This window comes from Uranotaenia lowii, chromosome 1, assembly GCF_029784155.1.
Source record: "Uranotaenia lowii strain MFRU-FL chromosome 1, ASM2978415v1, whole genome shotgun sequence".
NCBI lineage: Eukaryota > Metazoa > Arthropoda > Insecta > Diptera > Culicidae > Uranotaenia > Uranotaenia lowii.
Genome location: NC_073691.1, coordinates 99,067,005 through 99,089,170, shown reverse-complemented (window position 1 = coordinate 99,089,170; position 22,166 = coordinate 99,067,005). Strand labels below are relative to the sequence as shown.

Genomic DNA, 22,166 nt, shown 5'->3' with positions numbered 1-22,166 from the left:
TAGCTTTGTTACATATATTTTTAACACATTTGTAAGATTTTTGTCATAGTATTGAAAGATTTATGTTATTTTATTACAAATTTTTGTCATATTTGTAATTTTTTATTAGTTATTATATTTGTCATATTTTTAATTTAATTTCTCATATTATCCATAATGTTGTCAAATATTTGCCAAAGCTTTTGTTTCGGGTTTTGGCATTATTATTAATTTTTTGTTATTTTTTAGTAAATTTTTATTAATTTTTGTCAGATTTTTTTTTAAATTTAGTCATGGCTTCGCCATTTTAACAGTCAAGTTTATCATAGATTTGGTATATTTTTCTCTAATTTATATAATATTTTTATCACCTTTACCATATTTTTTATCAAAGTTTTGTCAGAGTTTCGTAATTTTTGTTGTTATAATATTTTAATTTTTTTTAATAATTTTGTAATATTTTTGTCATAGTTTTGGTAGATGTTTTTTCTTGCGATTTTCAGTCATTTGAAATATTTTAAAGTTGAGTGGAAGCCGCCGTATTGGATTTTAAGATGGCGATTCATAGCGTCAGACTGCAAAATTCGACTTTTACTAATTGATTCCTTTCACCTAATACCCACATTTTGGGGGTTTTATGCAATTTTCAGTCATTAAAAGCATTTTGAATTTAGGCTGAAGCCGCCATCTTGGATTTGGGCGTCAAAAATCAGGTCCTTATTCCGGTCCTAAGATTCCTTTTCACAAATCCTGTGGTCCTAGTACGTGCAAGGTTTTTTTCCGCGGTTTTCCGAAATTAACTTGGTTTTTCGCGGAATTAACGCGGATTAGTTTTTTTTTGCGCGGTACGTATCCCTCGCTCACAGTTTTGATTCTGCAAATATCCAGCTACAACAATTCAGCTTTCCGTTATTCAAAGTCTGAAAAAAATCCGAAAAAACATGCTTCGGAAATAAGACTGTAGAAGAGCTACAGAATGCTTAAAAATTTTTATAAACTTAGTGTTCAAAAAGCTGAATGTTGCAAGAACCATACTTTTCAATCAATGAACCGTCAAAACTGTTGAGTCACACCAGATAAATTTTGAAAAAAGAATTGGAAAGTTGAGGTTTTTTGGCAAATTTCTCAATATTTTCAAAATACGAAACAAAGATTTTTTACGGATTTTCAAAGGTAGCTGTTTTTCAAACTTTTTTGTCAATTTGAAATTTAACTTTACACTGAAATGTGAGTATAAAAACACAAAATTTCCGCCATAAATTTATATTCACAAGTAAAGAAATTTCATACCGGTTCCAGTGAAGTAATTACACCAGCTCTGCGATACTTAACAGAAATATGATAAATACAAATGTTAAATACTTTCTCAATATTCTTCAGTCAGCGCTGTAATGTATATCCTTTATCACACGATTTAACTTTTGAAACGTTATATCAAATCAAGAAATAGGACTTTAAAACACGCATTTATAAGGCTTTCGCTACGTACCACGGGTATGATTAGAATGATATTTTATTTCGACATCGATCACAATCGTCGTTCGATCGGATCGTGAGAGATCTCATTAGTATGAGTTATTTTCAGAGTTCATTAACAGTGTCTAAAATATAAATCCGTACATGACAAGTTTTTGATTGATAAGAAAATATTCGATAGCAGAAAATTGCTTCTCTTTCTCTAGGCATTTCTTTGTTTATACTTTTCTGTGACTACACTTCCCGAATAGAAAAGTAAGGTGAAAAAACCATGATTTTCATTTTCACTCTACCATGTATAAAATGGTACATACAAAATATATCATGGTTCTGAAACCTTGAATGTACTGTGAAATTCAACGTTTTTGACAATGAAATTCATAGTTTTGGCAAAAATTACCATGAAAAAAGGGGGTTGTTAAGCAACTTAACCATGAAAAAATCAACTTTTTTTCATACATTTGAAATCACAAAACAATTTAGTTCATGGTTATTACAGCTTCCGGTTTTTCTAATGGGAACCGTGAAATTTATTGTATTTGATTGTATTTTCATCGTTTCGACAATGATGGAAATCACGATATTTTCATGATATTTTATTGTTTTTTTTTTTAGAAATAATTCAATCAAAATTAATCAGTTTGTTAAAGTTATTCCTTGTTTTGAGGAATATTATACTTCTTTAGTCGTGCTTTTAATAAACTTGGCACACGTTTACTACAAAACACGATCAATCAAGAATAATATTCCCTAAAACAAGGAATAACTTTAACAAACTGATTAATTTCTATAGCAATTCACTTATTAAAAAAACGCACTTATTCAAAAGAACACATTTTATTAATGTTGTACACTTTCATTTTCACATTTTCTTCCTTACCACAAATTTTCACAAAGCTATTTTTCACAATTTTTAAAAAGCTTGCACCTCGATCGGAATCCGGGCTTCGCCTGCTGTAGTATTTATTTTCAGGCCAATTCCCGAGGCTTAAGCTCGTTCATGACGACGGTGTCGGGTAGCTGATGGTTTCCCGATTGGCTTTGAGAGCAGCTCCGACCGACCTGCTGCGAGTGGTGCGTGATGCCAAAATTCGTGGACGCCATGGATGACCAGAAGCATACACCAAATCCGCCAGACCTTAAAAAGAAATAGAAAACGAATGATATGATAAAACGGGGAAATCGAAACTATTCTAAGAAAATGGATTTCGAGCGTAATTTCATTCGCACGGTACCAAGTATTTATGTAGCATTTTTGCTTGCTCCGATTAGAAAAAACTTAAAAGAATACTTACGACAGATCCTCCCGGACTCCGCGATATCAACCGCTTGTTGCGGATCATTTTCCAGTGATCTTCCTCCTCGTGTATTGAGGGTCACAGCACCTTTCCGACGGCTTGTTTTCCACTGCCATTTCCGCCGATCGGGTGGTAATTTTGCCATCAGCACAAGCATCAAGCAATTGCTTTTTGCCGGAGCCGTGGAAGGGCACCTATAAAAATAAATTTAATATAGATACTTATGTGCCAAATACGGTTCCTTAAAAACACAATTACTTTAAAAAGGTATACTCACCATCCCTGAAGGGCCCTTTGCCTGCAGAGAAAATTGTTTGTTTAGTTTAAAAAATGTCGCGAATTAAAAACTAAAGCTCTACACGATAAATTGAGAATAGGTAGAAAAATCAAAAGTTTACCAACGTTCGTTTTGGTTTGGATCTCAATTTTACCATGAAGTACACAGTAACAATAAAAAATCACAGGAAAATTATTGTGATACCGTGCTTCTGGTATTTCCGACAACTATGAAATATTTTAAATTAACGATAAACTTCACGGTGACTTTAAATATTATGGTGATTTCAAAATAAAAAGCGTTTGATAAATATTGAGAAATAACGATGGAGTTTATTGTTATATTGAATATCATTGTTCGGTTATAATTAGTACCACGGTCTTTGCTATTCGGGTTGTAACACCTCTATGAAACGACTTGCTGAGTATCAGAATATATTCTGGGAATTGTTTGCTGGGCTCCCTTTCCAAAAAGGACTGACACCTGTGCATCTCCGTTAGCCACACGAGATCACCCACCAGGATATAATCCGTAACTGAGATGACGTAGCAGCTTGGCTGGCGGACTGTGGAATCCTTGATGCGAGAGATACTTACGCCTACCCTGAGAGAATGTGCTTATGTACTCATTCATCCATTGGCGTCCCACACATGTCCCTTCCTCTCGGAAGAAAACGAGATAAATATAAAAAATACAATGTTTTTTGTTCAAAATGTTGTGTCCTGCTCAACTTTAATTGAAATTCGAGAAAAAAATCTTCATCGTTTTTTTTTTTTAACAGGATTGGATTTTTGTTTCTGCGTTTGACATCCTACAATAAACATGAGCTTCTATATGATCTGTTTATTTTTCAAAAAGAGTTTAACACCATAAACACCATTATTGTAAACAGCAATGTCATTCGCAACTTTCATTAGCTGTTACTGGCCTATTTCCAGCCGGAAAAATTGCCCTGAAAGTTTGTTAATCTTGTCTTAAAACGCGTGTTTTGATAAATTTAATTTTAATTTCCCAAAAACTATTTTTTTTAAGTTTATTTCCACGAGGGTCGTATCACGGCCATTAATTTCAGCGTTTAGTTTATTCGAATATTAATTCGATGGATTACGTGTTTTATTTTGATATATCACATTGCAAGCTAGGGATTTGCACCAACGAAAGTATTGACATATTCTTTCGGAGTTTGCATTTGATTATTTATTATATTTAGAGTTTCAGAATGAAAGAGAATGGTTATTCATACTTAGGATCACTTAACCCTACAACAAAACTACGCCTCTTAGCTTTATAGATTTAATGCTTCATATAAAATTTATAGAAATATGAAATCTATTCGGCACTCGATTATTTGTATGAAAGTCAAAACAGTAAAACAACCATGGGCACGGGGTAAATGCCTTTCTGAACCAGTTTAAATACATCTTAGCAACATAACAGCTTTATATGTATTATTTATTAAATATTGCCAATCAGCTAAAGATGTGTCAAGAGCTGAATTTTTCCAACTTATTTGATGAAACTGGGATGAATTGATTTTCTTATTTTCCAGCAACCCCCTCAAATGGATGATTAGCTGTTAAGCGTTATATGTGATATTGTTCAAATATCTCAATTATTCGGCTAATATGTTCTCCCCTCTATGCAACTAGCCTTGTTAAAAATATATAATGGTTTTTCGTGCTCAAGAATCGATTCATATTTAATCCGACCAACCTGTACTTCAGTCAGGCTAAAAGCTTTCTTTGCACTCCTCAACAAAAGCCCACAAAATCCATTGGGATTGGGCCCGCTAAAAAGAATAAAGCTTGCTCTTTACTCTTACACAGATTTCCATAAGAATGACAGCTAATCGGAGTGAAGGCTATTGCTTTCTCTGTTTAACACACGAGAAATCGTATACCCGGTTTGCGAGCGCGCCCATCGCCCATTAAAGGTTAGGTGAAATTTATATACGCATCTCACTCGCTCCAATTCAAACCCGTCGCCTAATCTCGACAGCCATTCCATTCCATCATAGTCTATGATCTCTCTTTACTTTGCATGGCTCTCTGCTCACAGAGGTGGGCATTACACGATTCGCTTCGATTCACTGTGTGACGAATGACGGACGACTGCGTTTTAGCGACTTTGTGTAAGTGAGCGTTCAGGAGGAAGCGACGGGGATTCGATACTTTTCTTTCCTTTCTCTCCCCTTATATTAAGCGAGCTGATTCGGTCTTATACATCAGTATCCCATTGAAACAGAGCTGCCATAAACGTTAGTTAAACGCTCATTTTTTTCCTACCAAAATTTTACACCTAGAACATAGAAACGAAGAATTTTTTCAACAAAATATTCAATCGTAAAATACTTTCTATTCAAACTTATAATTTTGCCATTTGTTCCAAATTTTTTTCACTATCAAGAAAGGTACCGTGCATTTCAAATAGAATTCAAATGTTCATATTTCAAAGCAAAAAATTTATACTCTGTATGTATGGTATTCAACAATACTAATTGTTCTGCTCTCATATAACAGAAAAAATGACAAATGCAATTTTAACATTTGCGCTCAGTTCTTTTGCAACTAATCATAATAAATTTAACACTCATTTTCATTTAGCGTTTTAGTTTAGTAAGTTTTTTTAATTGAAGCTTCGAATATCGAATAATTATTAAAGCAATCATTGGTGATATACCATCGTATGCCTTCCAATCATTTCAATCGTTTTTTTCAGCGTTATGAACTATTGGTTGAAGATGCAGTTGTCATATAAGATTATATTGTTCTAAGATTTCTTTAATGATGGTTATTTTTCTACACGTAAAGAGGATTGAATCTGTTGGACACTTTTTCTTTTGCTTATTTCATGTAATTTGTCAAGTGTTCTTTTTTCGATGGAAGCAATTATCCATTCTTCATTTAACCAAACGTTTTTCCAATTTTTTTATCCAAAAACATATTGAATGGTCACCCTTCTGACACGAATTTTCCATTTTCAGTTAAGGAAATTGTTCATATAACTTCTAGTGTTTTTTTTTCAACTTTCCTTCCAATCAGTAAGCTTCCTAAGGGTACGCTTTTTCATGCTCAATCATTCCTACGAACAAAATTGTACTTTTAGCTGTCCTCAACACACCATTTTTTTGTATTCTAATGGTTTTTTCAATACACTTATTTTGACTGCCTTTTCCGACTTATTATTTCTTTGGGTTTTATAAGTGTTTCTCCCAAAACACTTATTATTTTTCTCAGCTGTCCTCCCGACACGCTATCTCATTCCAATTTGAATTCAAGTGGTCCTCCCAACACACTTACTTATAGCTGTCCTCCCAACTCGCTTTTTTCTTTCAGTTTTCAATTTAAGTGGTCCTCCCAACACACTCTATTATAGCTGTCCTCCCGACTCGCTATTTCTTTGAGCTTTACAAGTGGTCCTCCCAACACACTATTTTGAAGCTGTCCTCTCGTCACATTATTCTTTATGCTTTGAAGTGGTCCTCCCAACACACTTCCTAAATACAGCAGTCCTCCCAACGTGCTGTTCTAGCATTTGTGCGGTCCTCCCAACTCGCAATCTTTAAACTATCCTGATGACTTGCCAACTTACCACACTTTCCTTTCTATAAATGGCACTTAAGTTCGTTATGATGAAAAAAAGTTAATTCAGCAACACTGGTTCCTTTGTTTTCGTTTTCGTTTGATCACTTTTTCTATTTATTTCTCTGGTGGGTGATCTCTGTTGAAGGTTCGTTCACTATTCAATCAAGATTGATCTTTCTCGCAAAAAAAAAAACACCAAACGCACAAATATGATGTCAAAATGTCCTGTCGGTCGCCAAATGTGCATCTCCGTTAGCCACACGAGATCACCCACCAGGATATAATCCGTAACTGAGATGACGTAGCAGCTTGGCTGGCGGACTGTGGAATCCTTGATGCGAGAGATACTTACGCCTACCCTGAGAGAATGTGCTTATGTACTCATTCATCCATTGGCGTCCCACACAACACCAAGAGTTTTTTTTAATGATTGATCCAGTTGTTCCTCATCATCCGGAAATCCCAAAAAAATACATCATCTGATGACTTCGTCGGCTTTTGCAAAGTTGTTGATTTTCCTGCTAAACTTTTCGCCTAATCATTTTTGTTTTTGTGTAAATCTTTATTTGAAACGGCTAGTACCTTCAGGATTTTTTCACGAGTGATTAATGTTTGCAAAACACCGAAGGTTTTTTTCAGTGTTGAACCGCTTCGCAATTGTACACTGTGGCCGGCCTTCAAAAACGAACTTGCGAAATTCATCCGGTGAATGAATATTTCGCTTCGCAGTTCGCTTCGCGCTCACTGTGTTCGTACACGCTAACTTTTGACTACCCCTTAACGAATACTTTTGACCCGTTATTCAATAAGACTGGGAGAACTCCTTTTTCCGGATAAAGCCCCTTTACCCTTTAATTGGTACTCAGCTTGATAACGCTTCAGCGGACGGAAATTACCCCTTATTCCAAATGCTTGCGGATGATAATTACCCCTTATTTGAAAGGCTTTCGTATGGTGGAAATTTCGGGAGCTGCTTATGGGAAATGTTTGCTGGGAAATAAATCACAACAAATTATCATGTTTCATGTGGTTTATTTAATTGAAAATACTATTTAAATTATTTGAAAATTCAAATTTACCCTAAATGTTAATTCGACGCGAATCGACTTCCAAACATCGGCTTATTTTCGTCTCGTTGATCCGGATCTGGGTAGCTCTGAAATAATAAGGATGGATGCATTGTAATTTCAGAATGGAAACTATATAAATAATCAATCAAATACTTACAACTTTTCTCATCACGGGCAATTTACCAGACAAATAGCAACGTTATGGATGTAACAAAATCTAAAACTACCCCTTTGGAACGGACTCGAGCTTTTTGAAATAAGGGGTAATATTGACCCGACAAAATGACCCGTTATTTGACAGATCGTAGAGGTTCTCAATAACGGGTCAATTTTACGCCTTTAAGGGGTAGCCAAAAGTTAGCGTGTACCCTAAGACTTTCCAAGATGCATCAAAGTATAGATTGTTTGATACCGCTGTTATGTCTATTGCTGTCGGGCTTTTGTTTAATTCAGGGGGTTTGTATGTTGGACTACCGTCGTTCAAAATGATCAAATTCGAGTTATTCAAGATTTTTTTTTTTTTTTTAACAGATTTATTGGCTTTACCTCTAAAACATCCCGAATAGCAAAGACCGTGGTATTAATTATAACCGAACAATGATATTCAATATAACAATAAACTTCATCGTTATTTCTCAATATTTATCAACCGTTTTTTATTTTGAAACCACCATAATATTTTAAGTCACTGTGAAGTTTATCGTTAATTTAAAATATTTCATAGTTGTCGAAAATACCAAAAGCACGGTATCACAATAATTTTCCTGTGATTTATTTTGTTACTGTGTACTTCATGGTAAAATTGAGATCCAAACCAAAACGAACGTTGGTAAATTTTTGCTTTTTCTACCTATTCTCAATTTTTCGTGTAGAGATTTTGTTTTTAATTCGCGCCATTTTTGAAAATAAATAAACAACTGCGGTAATTTTTCTCTGCAGGCAAGAGGACCTATTTAGGATGGTGAGTATACCTTTTAAAAGTGATTGTGTTTTTAAGGAACCGTATTTTGCACTTAAGTAAATTAAATTTATTTTTCTAGGTGCCCTTCCACGGCTCCGGCTACAAGCAATTGCTTGTGCTAATGGGAAAATCACCACCCGATCGGCGGAAATTGCAGTGGAAAACAAGACGTCGGAAAGGTGCTGTGACCCTCAATACACGAGGAGTAGGATCACCGGAAAATGATCCGCAACAAGCGGTTGATATCGCGGAGTCTGGGAGGATCTGTCGTAAGTATTATTTTTGAATTTTTCTTATCGGAGCAAGCAAAAATGCTACACCGTGCGAATGAAATTACGCTCGAAATCCATTTTCTTTGAATAGTTTCAATTTCCCCGTTTTATCATAACATTCGTTTCCTTTTTTTAAGCTGGCGAATTTGGTGTATGATAAGCAGCTTCCGGACCATCATGACGTCCACGAATTTTGGCATAACGCTAAACTCGCAGCAGGTCGGTTGGAGCTGCTCTCAAAGCCAATCGGGAAACCATCAGCTACCCGAGACTGTCGTCATGAACGAGCTTAAGCCTCGGGAGTTGGCCTAAAAAAAAAGCTACCGCAGGCGTAGCCCGGATTCCGATCGAGGTGCAGGCTTTTCTGAAATTGTGAAAAGAAGTTTTTAAGTGAATATTGTGAAAATTTGTTAAAGGAAAAATAATGTGAAAATGAAAGTGCTTTACAACATTAATAAAATGTGTTCATTTGAATAAGTGAGTTTTCTTTTGAATAAATGACTCGCAATAGAAATTAATCAGTTTGTTTAAGTTATTCCTTGTTTTAGGGAATATTATTCTTGATTGATCGTGTTTTGTAATAAACGTGTGCCAAGTTTATTAAAAGCACGACTAAAGAAGTATAATATTCCTCAAAACAAGGAATAACTTTAACAAACTGATTAATTTTGATTGAATTATTTCGAAAAAAAAAAACAAAATAAAATATCATGAAAATAACGTGATTTTCATCATTGTTGAAACGATGAAAATACAATCAAATACAATAAATTTCACGGTTCCCATTAGAAAAACCGGAAGCTGTAATAACGATGAACTAAATTGTTTTGTGATTTCAAATGTATGGAAAAAAGTTGATTTTTTCATGGTTAAGTTGCTTAACAACCCCCTTTTTTCATGGTAATTTTTGCCAAAACCATGAATTTCATTGTCAAAAACGTTGAATTTCACAGTACATTCAAGGTTTCAGAACCATGATGTATTTTGTATGGACCATTTTATACATGGTAGAGTGAAAATGAAAATCATGGTTTTTTCACCTTACTTTTCTATTCGGGATAATCAGCCAAGTGTTAACTTTCTCCTAGCTTTAAAACTACATATCTATCTCACTTTCTGCTATAAAATTTGCAATTGCTAAATACACGTCTATGTCTTTCTTTTTCAGTATAAGTTGAATATCTGGAACCATTCCTTTTCTGATTAAAATTCTCCAAACTGGTCCACGAAGGTTGTTGAAACGACTACAAGCAAAAATAATATGGTCTGGATCAGCTGTTGTTTCACCACAGATACATGCCGCAGTTGAGATGATGCCATTTCTATGGAGATGAGCAGGAAGCCTCGAGTGATTGCTGATTAACTTGGACAGGATAATAATTTGTCTCCGGTTCATATCCAGACCATGAAACCATGGTCGCAGAGAAACGTTAGCAATAATGCTCTTGCAAAATCGACCTTTTAAACCTGTGTCCCAAATCGCCTGCCAATTCTGTAATGCTGTTCCACGTATCGGAAAAGTAACATCCAACGATGTCAAAATATATTCGCCTGGGAATCCTTCATCACACGCACCCCGAATAGAAAAACATTTTGAAAAGATCGTGAATTTCATTCTCACCCAATCATGAATGTTATGGTAGAAACTATGCGAATCATGGTACATGAAACCTTGAATAAACTGTCAAATTCATATTTTTGGACAGTGAAATTTATGGTTTCAGCAAAATTTACCATGAAAAAAAGGGGTTGTTAAGCAACTTAACAATGAAAAAATCAACTTTTTCCCATACATTTGAAAACTCAAAAAGATAAAGTTAACGGTTATTACAGCTTCCACTATTTTCAAGGAAACTGTGAAATTAATTGTTTTCCCTTGAATTTCAATGATTCATCGATCGTGAATATCAATGTTATTTCACAATTTATCATAATTCAGGACTGTAAAATTCCATGGTTAGAATTATTGTTTGGTTGTTTTTTCTTTAAAATTCATATTACTTTTTAAATTAAATAACTTGTTTCATTTGTTTGTTTCAATTTTATTCAAACTTTTGGTCTTGTTTTTAAAAATTAGTCACTTTCCAGAAGCTATAAGGAAACTATCTGCGCTACGGATCTTCTCTGCCACATCGGCGGCTCCTGTACCGCTTCTTCTGCCCGACCCTGGAACAAGGCTGGATTCCTGCACATCCTGCACTAGACCACAAATTCCGGTTGATATTGGTTTGCTTCGGACGTCTATATTGTCCACGTGGCGGCCATTGTAAACGACCCTCAACTGAAGATGGCCATGCGGAACTTTGAATTTCCGTCAGCTTCTAGAATAAAAGAAAGTTCAATTTAGTCTTCCTTCATATCAATGAATGTATAATAAAACTACTTACCAAGATCACCAAATTAATATCCATCGTTTCTAATCCAAATCCGATCAGCTTGATTTCGGATTTGGTTCGGATTTGCTGATTCCAACCGCGAAAATTAAAACTTCCTCCGAAAGAAGGCGACGTTTGTGGAGCGCCAAAATTTTCTTTACACGAAAAAAATGCAAATGTGTAAAAAGGCACAAATTTACCAATGTTCGCGTGGTTTGGATTTTCATTTAACCATGAAGAACACTGTTACAACAAAAATCACAAGAATATCACTGTGATACCGTACGATGTTCGTGTTTATGAAATATTTGCAACTTCGAAATATTTTTAATTAACGATATACTTCACGGTAACTTTAAAAATCATGGTGCATTCAAAATTAAAACATGGTTAATAAATATTTTGAAATTAATATGAAGTTTATCGTTAAATTCAAAATCATTGTTACGTTATATTATTACCATGGTCTTTGCTATTCGGGACGTTTAGCCTCCTGATCTGCAAGCTCATTCATAGGAACACCTCTATGAGATGGAACCCATATAAGATGAATTTGATAGCCGAGGTTATGTGCTCAGAAACTGCCTTTTTGATTTCGTACCATGCGCATGGATTTTTTTGATTGAAACATAATTTTTGAAGACTCGTGAGGCTGCTGAAACTGTCTGTTAGGACAATGTATTGACCAATAGGAAGTTGCAGAATATTTTTTGTGGCATGTCTGATTGCTAAAAGTTCGGCCATATAAACTGATATGAAGTTATCAAGTTTAACTATTTCCGTTGGAGCCCCGAAGTTGTTTACTACAGAATACCCTGTTCCATGCATGTCTTTGGAGCCATCCGTTGCTATGATGTACGCATCTGCATACTTTTCGGTTAGATAATTCGACACCACCTCAGCTGTAGATGAATCTTGGTTTTGAGCACACATTTGTTTCACTGATAAATCAATACATATTCTTGTTCTTGTCACTGCAGTGGGAAACTCATAGCACGGGAGATTGGTCAAAGTTTGCCTGAATGGTTCAAATTCATTGAGTTTTTTAACAGCTCGTTGTATGGCTGTTTCTTCTAAGTCTTCATTAAGAACGGGAATCGCAAATTGTCGATGCCAATAGGCTCGGGATATCCTTCTGTTTACAAAACGCGTAACGGTAATATTTCTTCTTTGATCCAATGGAATAAGCCCAGCCATAACTTCCAGAGAGCCTGTATGGGTGGTTTTGGTGGAGCCCAAACATATTCTGATGCAGGCCCATTGAATCCTGTCTAATATTATAGCATCTTTCTGTGGTAAATCTGCTAAGAATATAGACCCATATTCAATTATCGATCGTACACATGATTTGTATATACCCAGCATGGCTGTCGGGTGAGCTCCCCAGTATTGACCTGAAATACTTCGCAGAAAGTTAAGGAACGGAATAGTTCGTTTTTTAATATGATTGATGTGACTTGACCACGACAAATTTCGGGTAAGGTGCATGCCTAACAATTTCAAAGATCGCACGTACTCAAGTTCGTATCCATCAATTTCCAATCCAGGAAGTGTATCATGTTGCCTCTTGGAGATCAGCAAACATTTACATTTGGTTGGTGAGAGCTGCAATCCAATTTCATAGATTTTCCGAGCTACAATTTCAAGTGCGTTTTGAAGTCTTTCGTGACTGCGTTGGATGTTTTTTCCTCGAATGGCTATGGTCGTATCATCGGCGTAATTTATCGTGATGACATCTTGCGGAATACTTTTTATCAACCCAACAATCGCTATGTTGAAACACAAAGGGCTGAGTGGGGATCCTTGTGGGAGTCCTCTCCAGGTGGTTCGCACTGTAGATCGTTGTCCGTTCGACAAACATAAAATCCTCTCTTCGAATAGATGAAAGATACTTTTGGTAAGACATTCTGGTACACGCAATGATCGGAGTTCTCGAACTAGAATGCTTATTTCCACGTTGTCATATGCTGCTTTGATATCCAGGCTACAAATCATCACGTGCTCATTTCGTTTAACTGCGAGGGATGCTTCGTTTATTAATGGAAATAATGCGTCCATTGTTCCACGACCTTTCCTGAACCCATTGATTGCATCCGGGAAAATGTGGTTGCTCTCAATGTAATGCTCTAATCTATCTTTGATCAACATTTCATACACTTTACGGAAACAAGATGCAAGTGCAATGGGGCGAATTGAATCGACAGAGTTCGGTTCATGCCCCGCTTTTGGAATGGGTACAATTTTGAATGTTTTCCAGCTTTCGGGTATTTTTTCAGATTTAAATATTCTGCAGAAAATATCTTGCATATGTTTCAAAGCACTCGTCGGTAAATGGTTGATGACAGAATATGGAACTGCATCGATGCCAGGAGCTGAATCTTTTCCAGTCTTAAGCACCGCAAGAATATCCACTAATGAAAAAGTTTGCTGGTTTCGTTCACAACAAGAACAGTTAGCAAATTCTGGTGATGGGTTTTTAACTGATTGCGGCGCTAATTTATCAAGAAGTTGATTTGCTACGTTATCCGGTGTCGTACTTGTTAAAATTATATTCGGAAACTTCTTGAAACTCTAGTTTTTTTTTTATCTTCTTTAATGCGCGACCGTTCATCTCAAGTTTCGTTAACAGACTCACGAATCATATGCGATCCTTTTCCACCATTCATAATCGATATAACCGCTCTCATTCTTTCGATGTGTTTCTCATTTCGATGTTGTCTTCGTCAAGTTCCTCCACACTAAGCTGAATTTGACCATATTTGCTTAAATATATTTAAATGTTTCACACTCATGTTATTTTCTGTCCATTCTCAAAATCTGAATGTACATCTCTCTTCAAAGGTTGATATTTTCCAACTATTTCCTTATATTCACTACATTACTACCCGCCTCTACTCTTCAGGAGCTAAAGGCTGGATATTTTCATATAACAAACATAAATAATTTATTTTATTGCCTTATTTTACACGTTTTCCCTTTGATTTCATTTGAATCATGCATCTTCTAAGTTTCTTTTCTTTAGTGATTCGCAAACTTTTGATTCTAGATTAACGTATTATTGGTCTGAGTTCTACTTCTTCATTAATATTTTGCTGATCCTCTCATCAGTGTTCTTTAATAATTCAATATTCCAATTCATTCATCAGACAAAGGTCAAGATGGATAAGTAGGTTCTTTAAGTTTTGGCTTTTTTCATCAATTTTTTTTTAATTTGCTCTTCTAGTGTCTCATACTGTCATTTTTGTTTACTTTTCTCTTTTTTTTCTTCGTATATTTTCATTTCTTTTTTTTTTGTATTCACTTCTTAATTACTTCTATGCCATTCCTCTCATTCTCTTGTCATTTACTTTTCACTCTTAAGAACTATCTTTCATCTCTTCTTTTGATCTATTTTGGTATCATTATTTCATTTGGTTCATATTTTTTTGCAAATTTAAAATTCATTTAATTTATTTAATTCCGTCCCTTTTTTGCACCACATGAATACACTTCCATTCTCGTAAATAATAATAAAAAAAATCAGAGTCTATCATATGAAATTCAAGAAATCTAAGTGAAGGTTTTCAACCGAACATTTTGCTTGCCCAAGTCCTTAAACGAAATTCATCATACACAACAATGAATGTTCGAGTCTTTTATTGTTAAGGACCAATGAAATTTACGAATTTAAACTTTCTTGGCGAGTACTTTATCTAAAAGTCCATTTTTAGTTCATATTTCAGTTCTGATAGATTTAGAGTCTATTATTGCACAACTTTTTATTGTTTTTTTTTCCGCCGAGTTTTTTTGATCGGACTTTCAACTGATTTTGACATCTTAGGAATCTTTCACCAAAGTAAATATTTATTTTTACTCATCTCTGTTTGCCTATTAAACCGTTTATGCTACTTTCTTTTCTTCTTATTTTCTTATCTTCTTTCTATAACTTCTTTCGCTTTTTTACTTTGTTTCGCCTTATCACTACTTTATTATTTTAATTTTTTTTTCACCGTTTCTCTTATTAAATTTTCTTTTGTTTTCCTCTTTATTTGTTCTTATTTTGAAATCTTTTATTCATCTTATCCTCTATTCTTCTTCTGCTCTGATCTCTTCAATAATCTTTTTCTTTCTCTCTATTCGTTTAATTTTATCCCATTTTTTTACCTCTTTTTATCACTTGAGTCTCGAATCCATTGCCTAAAAGTACACTTTGATATAAATCAAATCCATTTCAATTCATTACTCCGAGGATAACCATGAAATATTTCAAAGTTTTTCATTTGAAATTCAGTAAATCAGGTTCTAGTCTGTTTACTACGCCTGAGTCCCTCAGTGAGTTCTATTGAGTGATGTTCTAAGTATTTGATCAGTGGGAACAGCAAAAAGTTTGTTTTGATCAAGCTTACTCTTTCAGCATTTTTTTTTTTTGGTTCTGTTGCTCGTTTATAAACCTGACTTCAGTTTCAAACAAATTCGAAAACGATCCAAGTCTCTCACAGAAAAAAAAACAAAACTGCTCTGAGTCTCTCAACGAAATTTTGAAAAGTGTTCCGAATCTTCCATCGGAATTTCGAAAATCATCCGAGTCTTTCATCGGAATTTCAAAACAGATCCGAGTCTTTCATCGGCATTTCTAAAATCATCCGAGTCTTTCATCGGAATTTTCAAAACTGTTCCGAGTCTTTCATCGGTATATCAAAATACGATCCGAGTCTTTCATCAGATTTTTGAAAGTCATCCGAGTCTTTCATCGGGATTACAAAACTGTTCCGAGTCTTTCATCGGACTTTAAATCCGAGTCTTGCATCGGAATTACAAACTGATCCGAGTCTTTCATCGGAATTTGAAAGAATAACCTCCGAGTCTTTCATCGGAATAACAAAACACTCCCGAGTCTTTCATCGGAATGTCCAATAATTATGACTGAAAACTTGGCACCCAAACTGAGTCAATCCATGGTTGTATTCCTCCTCAGGGAATCAATCTTTCATGACATTAATCTGGTTCACTTACCAACAGCGCCATTGTCGTACTTGTTAAAATTATATTCGGAAACTTCTTGAAACTCTAGTTTTTTTTTTATCTTCTTTAATGCGCGACCGTTCATCTCAAGTTTCGTTAACAGACTGACGAATCATATGCGATCCTTTTCCACCATTCATAATCGATATAACCGCTCTCATTCTTTCGATGTGTTTCTCATTTCGATGTTGTCTTCGTCAAGTTCCTCCACACTAAGCTGAATTTGACCATATTTGCTTAAATATATTTAAATGTTTCACACTCATGTTATTTTCTGTCCATTCTCAAAATCTTAATGTACATCTCTCTTCAAAGGTTGATATTTTCCAACTATTTCCTTATATTCACTACATCCGGAATCCTCCGAGAAGAAGATGATCCACCTCGGCTTTTGAATCTTTTGGCCATTTTCCATAGAGTTCCAAGCGATGTGGAACTGTCACAACCGTCACAGAAATTTTGCCAGCCCTTTCGTTTCTTTTCACGTACCAGAGTCCTAAACCTACGTTCTGTTGTAGCATAACATTCGTAAGCTTCTGTACTAAGCTCCTGTCTCCACATGCGAAACGCACGCCTTGTTGCGTTTTTTGCTTCAGTTAATTCTTCATCCCAGTATGGTTGAGGAATCCGATTACTGTTCACCACTGTGTTTCTGGATGGAGTTGAATTTAGCAAAGCCTGCCAAATTGTTTCGAAGAAAGCCTCAAAATCGATCGTTTGTCCTCGTTCAGAGAGTGTTTCCTCCAGGTGATCAGAAAAAAGTTGCCAATCGGTTTTACGAACATTGATTCCGGGATAGAGTTCCATCGTGCGGTTAATACTCGAGTGAAACACTATTGGAAAATGATCGCTACCGTTCGGGGAGTCCAAAACCTTCCAGTCAAAGCACAAACTGAGATTCGAAGAAACCAGCGTGATATCAAGTGCGCCCCACGTCCGGTTTACATCAAATCTAGTTGGCTGACCGTCGTTGAGTGCTACTAGATGAGATTCTTCCATTGCGTGATAGAGACGTTGTCCACGAGCGTTTTCAACTTCGCTGCCCCACAAACAGTGTTTGGCGTTGAAGTCTCCTCCGATAATGCACGGTTTCGGAATAGACGATAGAAATAATTCGAAATTTTCTCGAGACACGTTGGCCTGCGGATGAATGTATACTGATGCGATAGTGATTGTGCCAAAGTTACTTTGAATCTGACAAGCGACGTGTTGAATTTCACCACAATATATGGTAGGAAAAGCTATTGGGTTAAGATCAGAGCGAATTGCTATTGCTACTCCCATTGAGTTTCTTCGGTGATCCTTGCGAAAAATTTGGTGTTGAGGCAGCCTAAAGTTTACATTTTCATCCAGGTGGGTTTCACACAGGAGAGCAATGTTGATATTATGTTCATTTATGAGTCGTATCAAACCAGAGCGTTTGGTTAGTAAGCCCCTGCAGTTCCATTGCAAAAATTGCAGGGAGTTCGTGTTTGTTATATTGCTTGGTGTGGATGTTTTCATAAACGGAGGCTATCTAAACAGCTCCGAACTTTAACGTTTATCGCGTCAGTTATTTTTGCCAATACCATCTGTTGTATTTTCAACCTTGACTCGAAATCATCATCGGCGACTTCCAGCGCATCAGCAACAATATCAATGACTTCATTTGACTCCCCGAATAGAAAAGTAAGGTGAAAAAACCATGATTTTCATTTTCACTCTACCATGTATAAAATGGTCCATACAAAATACATCATGGTTCTGAAACCTTGAATGTACTGTGAAATTCAACGTTTTTGACAATGAAATTCATGGTTTTGGCAAAAATTACCATGAAAAAAGGGGGTTGTTAAGCAACTTAACCATGAAAAAATCAACTTTTTTCCATACATTTGAAATCACAAAACAATTTAGTTCATCGTTATTACAGCTTCCGGTTTTTCTAATGGGAACCGTGAAATTTATTGTATTTGATTGTATTTTCATCGTTTCAACAATGATGAAAATCACGTTATTTTCATGATATTTTATTTTGTTTTTTTTTTTCGAAATAATTCAATCAAAATTAATCAGTTTGTTAAAGTTATTCCTTGTTTTGAGGAATATTATACTTCTTTAGTCGTGCTTTTAATAAACTTGGCACACGTTTATTACAAAACACGATCAATCAAGAATAATATTCCCTAAAACAAGGAATAACTTAAACAAACTGATTAATTTCTATTGCGAGTCATTTATTCAAAAGAAAACTCACTTATTCAAATGAACACATTTTATTAATGTTGTAAAGCACTTTCATTTTCACATTATTTTTCCTTTAACAAATTTTCACAATATTCACTTAAAAACTTCTTTTCACAATTTCAGAAAAGCCTGCACCTCGATCGGAATCCGGGCTACGCCTGCGGTAGCTTTTTTTTTAGGCCAACTCCCGAGGCTTAAGCTCGTTCATGACGACAGTCTCGGGTAGCTGATGGTTTCCCGATTGGCTTTGAGAGCAGCTCCAACCGACCTGCTGCGAGTTTAGCGTTATGCCAAAATTCGTGGACGTCATGATGGTCCGGAAGCTGCTTATCATACACCAAATTCGCCAGCTTAAAAAAAGGAAACGAATGTTATGATAAAACGGGGAAATTGAAACTATTCAAAGAAAATGGATTTCGAGCGTAATTTCATTCGCACGGTGTAGCATTTTTGCTTGCTCCGATAAGAAAAATTCAAAAAGAATACTTACGACAGATCCTCCCAGACTCCGCGATATCAACCGCTTGTTGCGGATCATTTTCCGGTGATCCTACTCCTCGTGTATTGAGGGTCACAGCACCTTTCCGACGTCTTGTTTTCCACTGCAATTTCCGCCGATCGGGTGGTGATTTTCCCATTAGCACAAGCAATTGCTTGTAGCCGGAGCCGTGGAAGGGCACCTAGAAAAATAAATTTAATTTACTTAAGTGCAAAATACGGTTCCTTAAAAACACAATCACTTTTAAAAGGTATACTCACCATCCTAAATAGGTCCTCTTGCCTGCAGAGAAAAATTACCGCAGTTGTTTATTTATTTTCAAGAATGGCGCGAATTAAAAACAAAATCTCTACACGAAAAATTGAGAATAGGTAGAAAAAGCAAAAATTTACCAACGTTCGTTTTGGTTTGGATCTCAATTTTACCATGAAGTACACAGTAACAAAATAAATCACAGGAAAATTATTGTGATACCGTGCTTTTGGTATTTTCGACAACTATGAAATATTTTAAATTAACGATAAACTTCACAGTGACTTAAAATATTATGGTGGTTTCAAAATAAAAAACGGTTGATAAATATTGAGAAATAACGATGAAGTTTATTGTTATATTGAATATCATTGTTCGGTTATAATTAATACCACGGTCTTTGCTATTCGGGTCGACTGTCGATCGGATTGATTCGCAAACCCTATTCGAAATATTTACCTCGAGATTAGGGAGGTCATCTTCCGAATCGACCTCGAGACGACGCTTTTGAGAAGGACCAGCTATATCCGCATTTGTTGTTTGGCATGCTGCTTCGACTACTGCAGGTTTCGGTTGTTGAGTACAAGTGTTGATGTTAATAGTAGGTGAATTTGGGGCACAGAACCAATCGGTACGGCCTTGTGAGAATGTATTCTGACGTTCCTTATCCGGTTCCTTTTTCTGTATAATTTTCGGACAAAGTTTGTGATCGTTAGATCGATGGGATCCCAAACAATTCACACATCGCGGTTCCAAATTCTCACATTCATGTTCTTCATTGATGGCTTGCTCTAAACATTGGTTACATCTTTTAGCACTTTTACACCCATTTTTGTGGTGACCTAAGCGCCAGCAGTTTCCACACTGCCGCACCGGGTATACGTATTGTTTTAAGGCATACAGCACTCTGTTTATTTCCACATGAGTTGGCAAATTGAGACCAGTAAACGTGAAGATAACCGTGTATAAAGCCTCTTCACTTTCATCTGGTAGTTTTTTAATAACTCGACGAACATGGATCACTTCCGGATTATCAATCTGATTGGATTTTCGTTTATCATAAACATTGGCTAATTCCAACTCCTCATCTGAGACATCGGGTTCGATATAAGCGACCCCGAGGCACTCAACCAAACGTTGAGGTATAAAAAATCTAACCTCATTGCTTGAATTGATGCTAGCTATCTTATTAGCAGCATCTCTCGATTGCATCAAAATCTTCATCTTCGTCTTCGAAACCGGCATTGCGCGAATAAAGTTTTCTCCGAATTTCTTCACGAGACTCTTCGCTATTTTTGTTACGGCCAAATTTCCAGTAATCGATTCTGCCATTACTAGATATGGCCCAACGTGGCTATCATGATATTTTCGCACTCTAGCATCATTTCTCGATGACCTTGACGTATCGATGGGATTCATTGCACAGCTCGACAAAGGCGTGTGAAGAGAAGAAAAAAAGATATTAGTTTTCTGCAAGCTCACACAAAAGCGATGTGCAACGTACCGAGGTACAAGCGAGACTCGAGTTATTCAAGATTTGAAATATAGTGGAACCTTTTTTATTTGTGCTTGTGTTACCCCATACTGTATGATGACTGTTTACGTCTCCTCCTAATATGATTTTTGGAAAACTGTTGAAGTGTACAGTAATACATTCAAGTTCCTTGCGTATGTCTTCGCAGCTAGTGGAAGGGCTTATATATAAAGCGATCAAAATTGTGTTGTTTATTAATAGTTTTACTGCTACGCACTGTATGGTATTTATTGAAGGTGAGTAAGGAATTCTTTCCCAAGTAACATTTTTAATTCTTCAAGGTTTTATACCAAAAGTGTATGGTTTTTTAACAGGCTTGAGAAAGTGTTAATAGCCGAGAAGCGTATTTTTAGAAGATCATTATATAAATTTTCTTCAGGATAGCTACAGAACCATTACAAAACCATCTCATAAGACTCAAAAGAAATTCTGTCATTTATTTTTATTCCGGTTTGGAAGATAGCTATACAGCAATTACAAAACCTTTTTATACAACCTTGATTCGTTCTCTCGGAAACGTCAAGGCAAATTGGTCGAATAAAAAGCCTATTCAAGAATAACACACTCAGAAAAATACTATTATGTATGCCATAAGATTCTCTTATGAAGTGGCGCCATAAGAAAAATTAATGAAATTCATAAGATTGTCTTATGACGCGAATGAATTCTGAAGATGAACGCCTACTTCAATGAGAGGTTGTTGCTTTTCATAAGAGATTCTTATGGAAACAGTAAATCACTTTCTAATAAGAAAAATTCTCGATATTTCATGCTGAAAACATTCACTTTATTGTTTGCCAAATTTGTTTAAAACTAAATTCTTCATGGTCACCATCAGCAGCGCATCAACAGACGGCTCCATCAAAGTTTTTTTTTGCCGCATCGTAATCTTCGACCTTTCGTTTTTTGCCGATCAGCTTGCTGAAAAGTAAACAAATAATGTATTTTAGTTTACTAATATATTCAACGTTCACACCAAAAACATCAAATCGAACTTACCATTCCGGAGATAACAATATCATTTAACATTGAAGGAAAACTATATTAACTATGAACTGGCGATTGCTTCGTACTGTTAGATGATAAAAAAAAACTGATGCTATGAATGAACGTGTTCATCATTTTTTCACAATGCCGTTTCTTCTATTTTTCATAAGAACATCGTATGAAAATTGAAAGAATTTCATAAGACTCTTATGAAAAATTAGTTTGGACGCAAAAAAGTGGTTCATAAGATGCATCTAATGAAATTTATAATAATTATAATTTTAATGGCATGTGCGGCGGAATGAAAACTAGAGAGAATTTATTTTATAGAATTTGAAAGAAAGGTGGATAGACAGGCATTAGTGCGCCAGTAGA

General features: G+C 35.6%; 1 protein-coding gene and 2 long non-coding RNA genes across 3 annotated transcripts in view; 1 reads left to right on the top strand and 2 right to left on the bottom strand.

Moving 5' to 3' along the window:
* The window catches only part of LOC129744939 (intermembrane lipid transfer protein Vps13-like), a 71,376-nt gene that overhangs the window by 12,156 nt on the left and 37,054 nt on the right, over positions 1–22,166 (top strand). The window lies entirely within an intron of this gene.
* LOC129744958 (uncharacterized) lies at positions 2,286–3,133 on the bottom strand. Its single transcript, XR_008737046.1, has 3 exons — positions 3,031–3,133; positions 2,751–2,947; positions 2,286–2,593 (listed from the first exon to the last, which is right to left on the bottom strand). It is a non-coding gene; the product is annotated as an uncharacterized LOC129744958 (long non-coding RNA).
* Positions 18,545–19,383, bottom strand: LOC129744978 (uncharacterized). The gene is made up of 3 exons (XR_008737055.1): positions 19,279–19,383; positions 19,010–19,199; positions 18,545–18,869 (listed from the first exon to the last, which is right to left on the bottom strand). It is a non-coding gene; the product is annotated as an uncharacterized LOC129744978 (long non-coding RNA).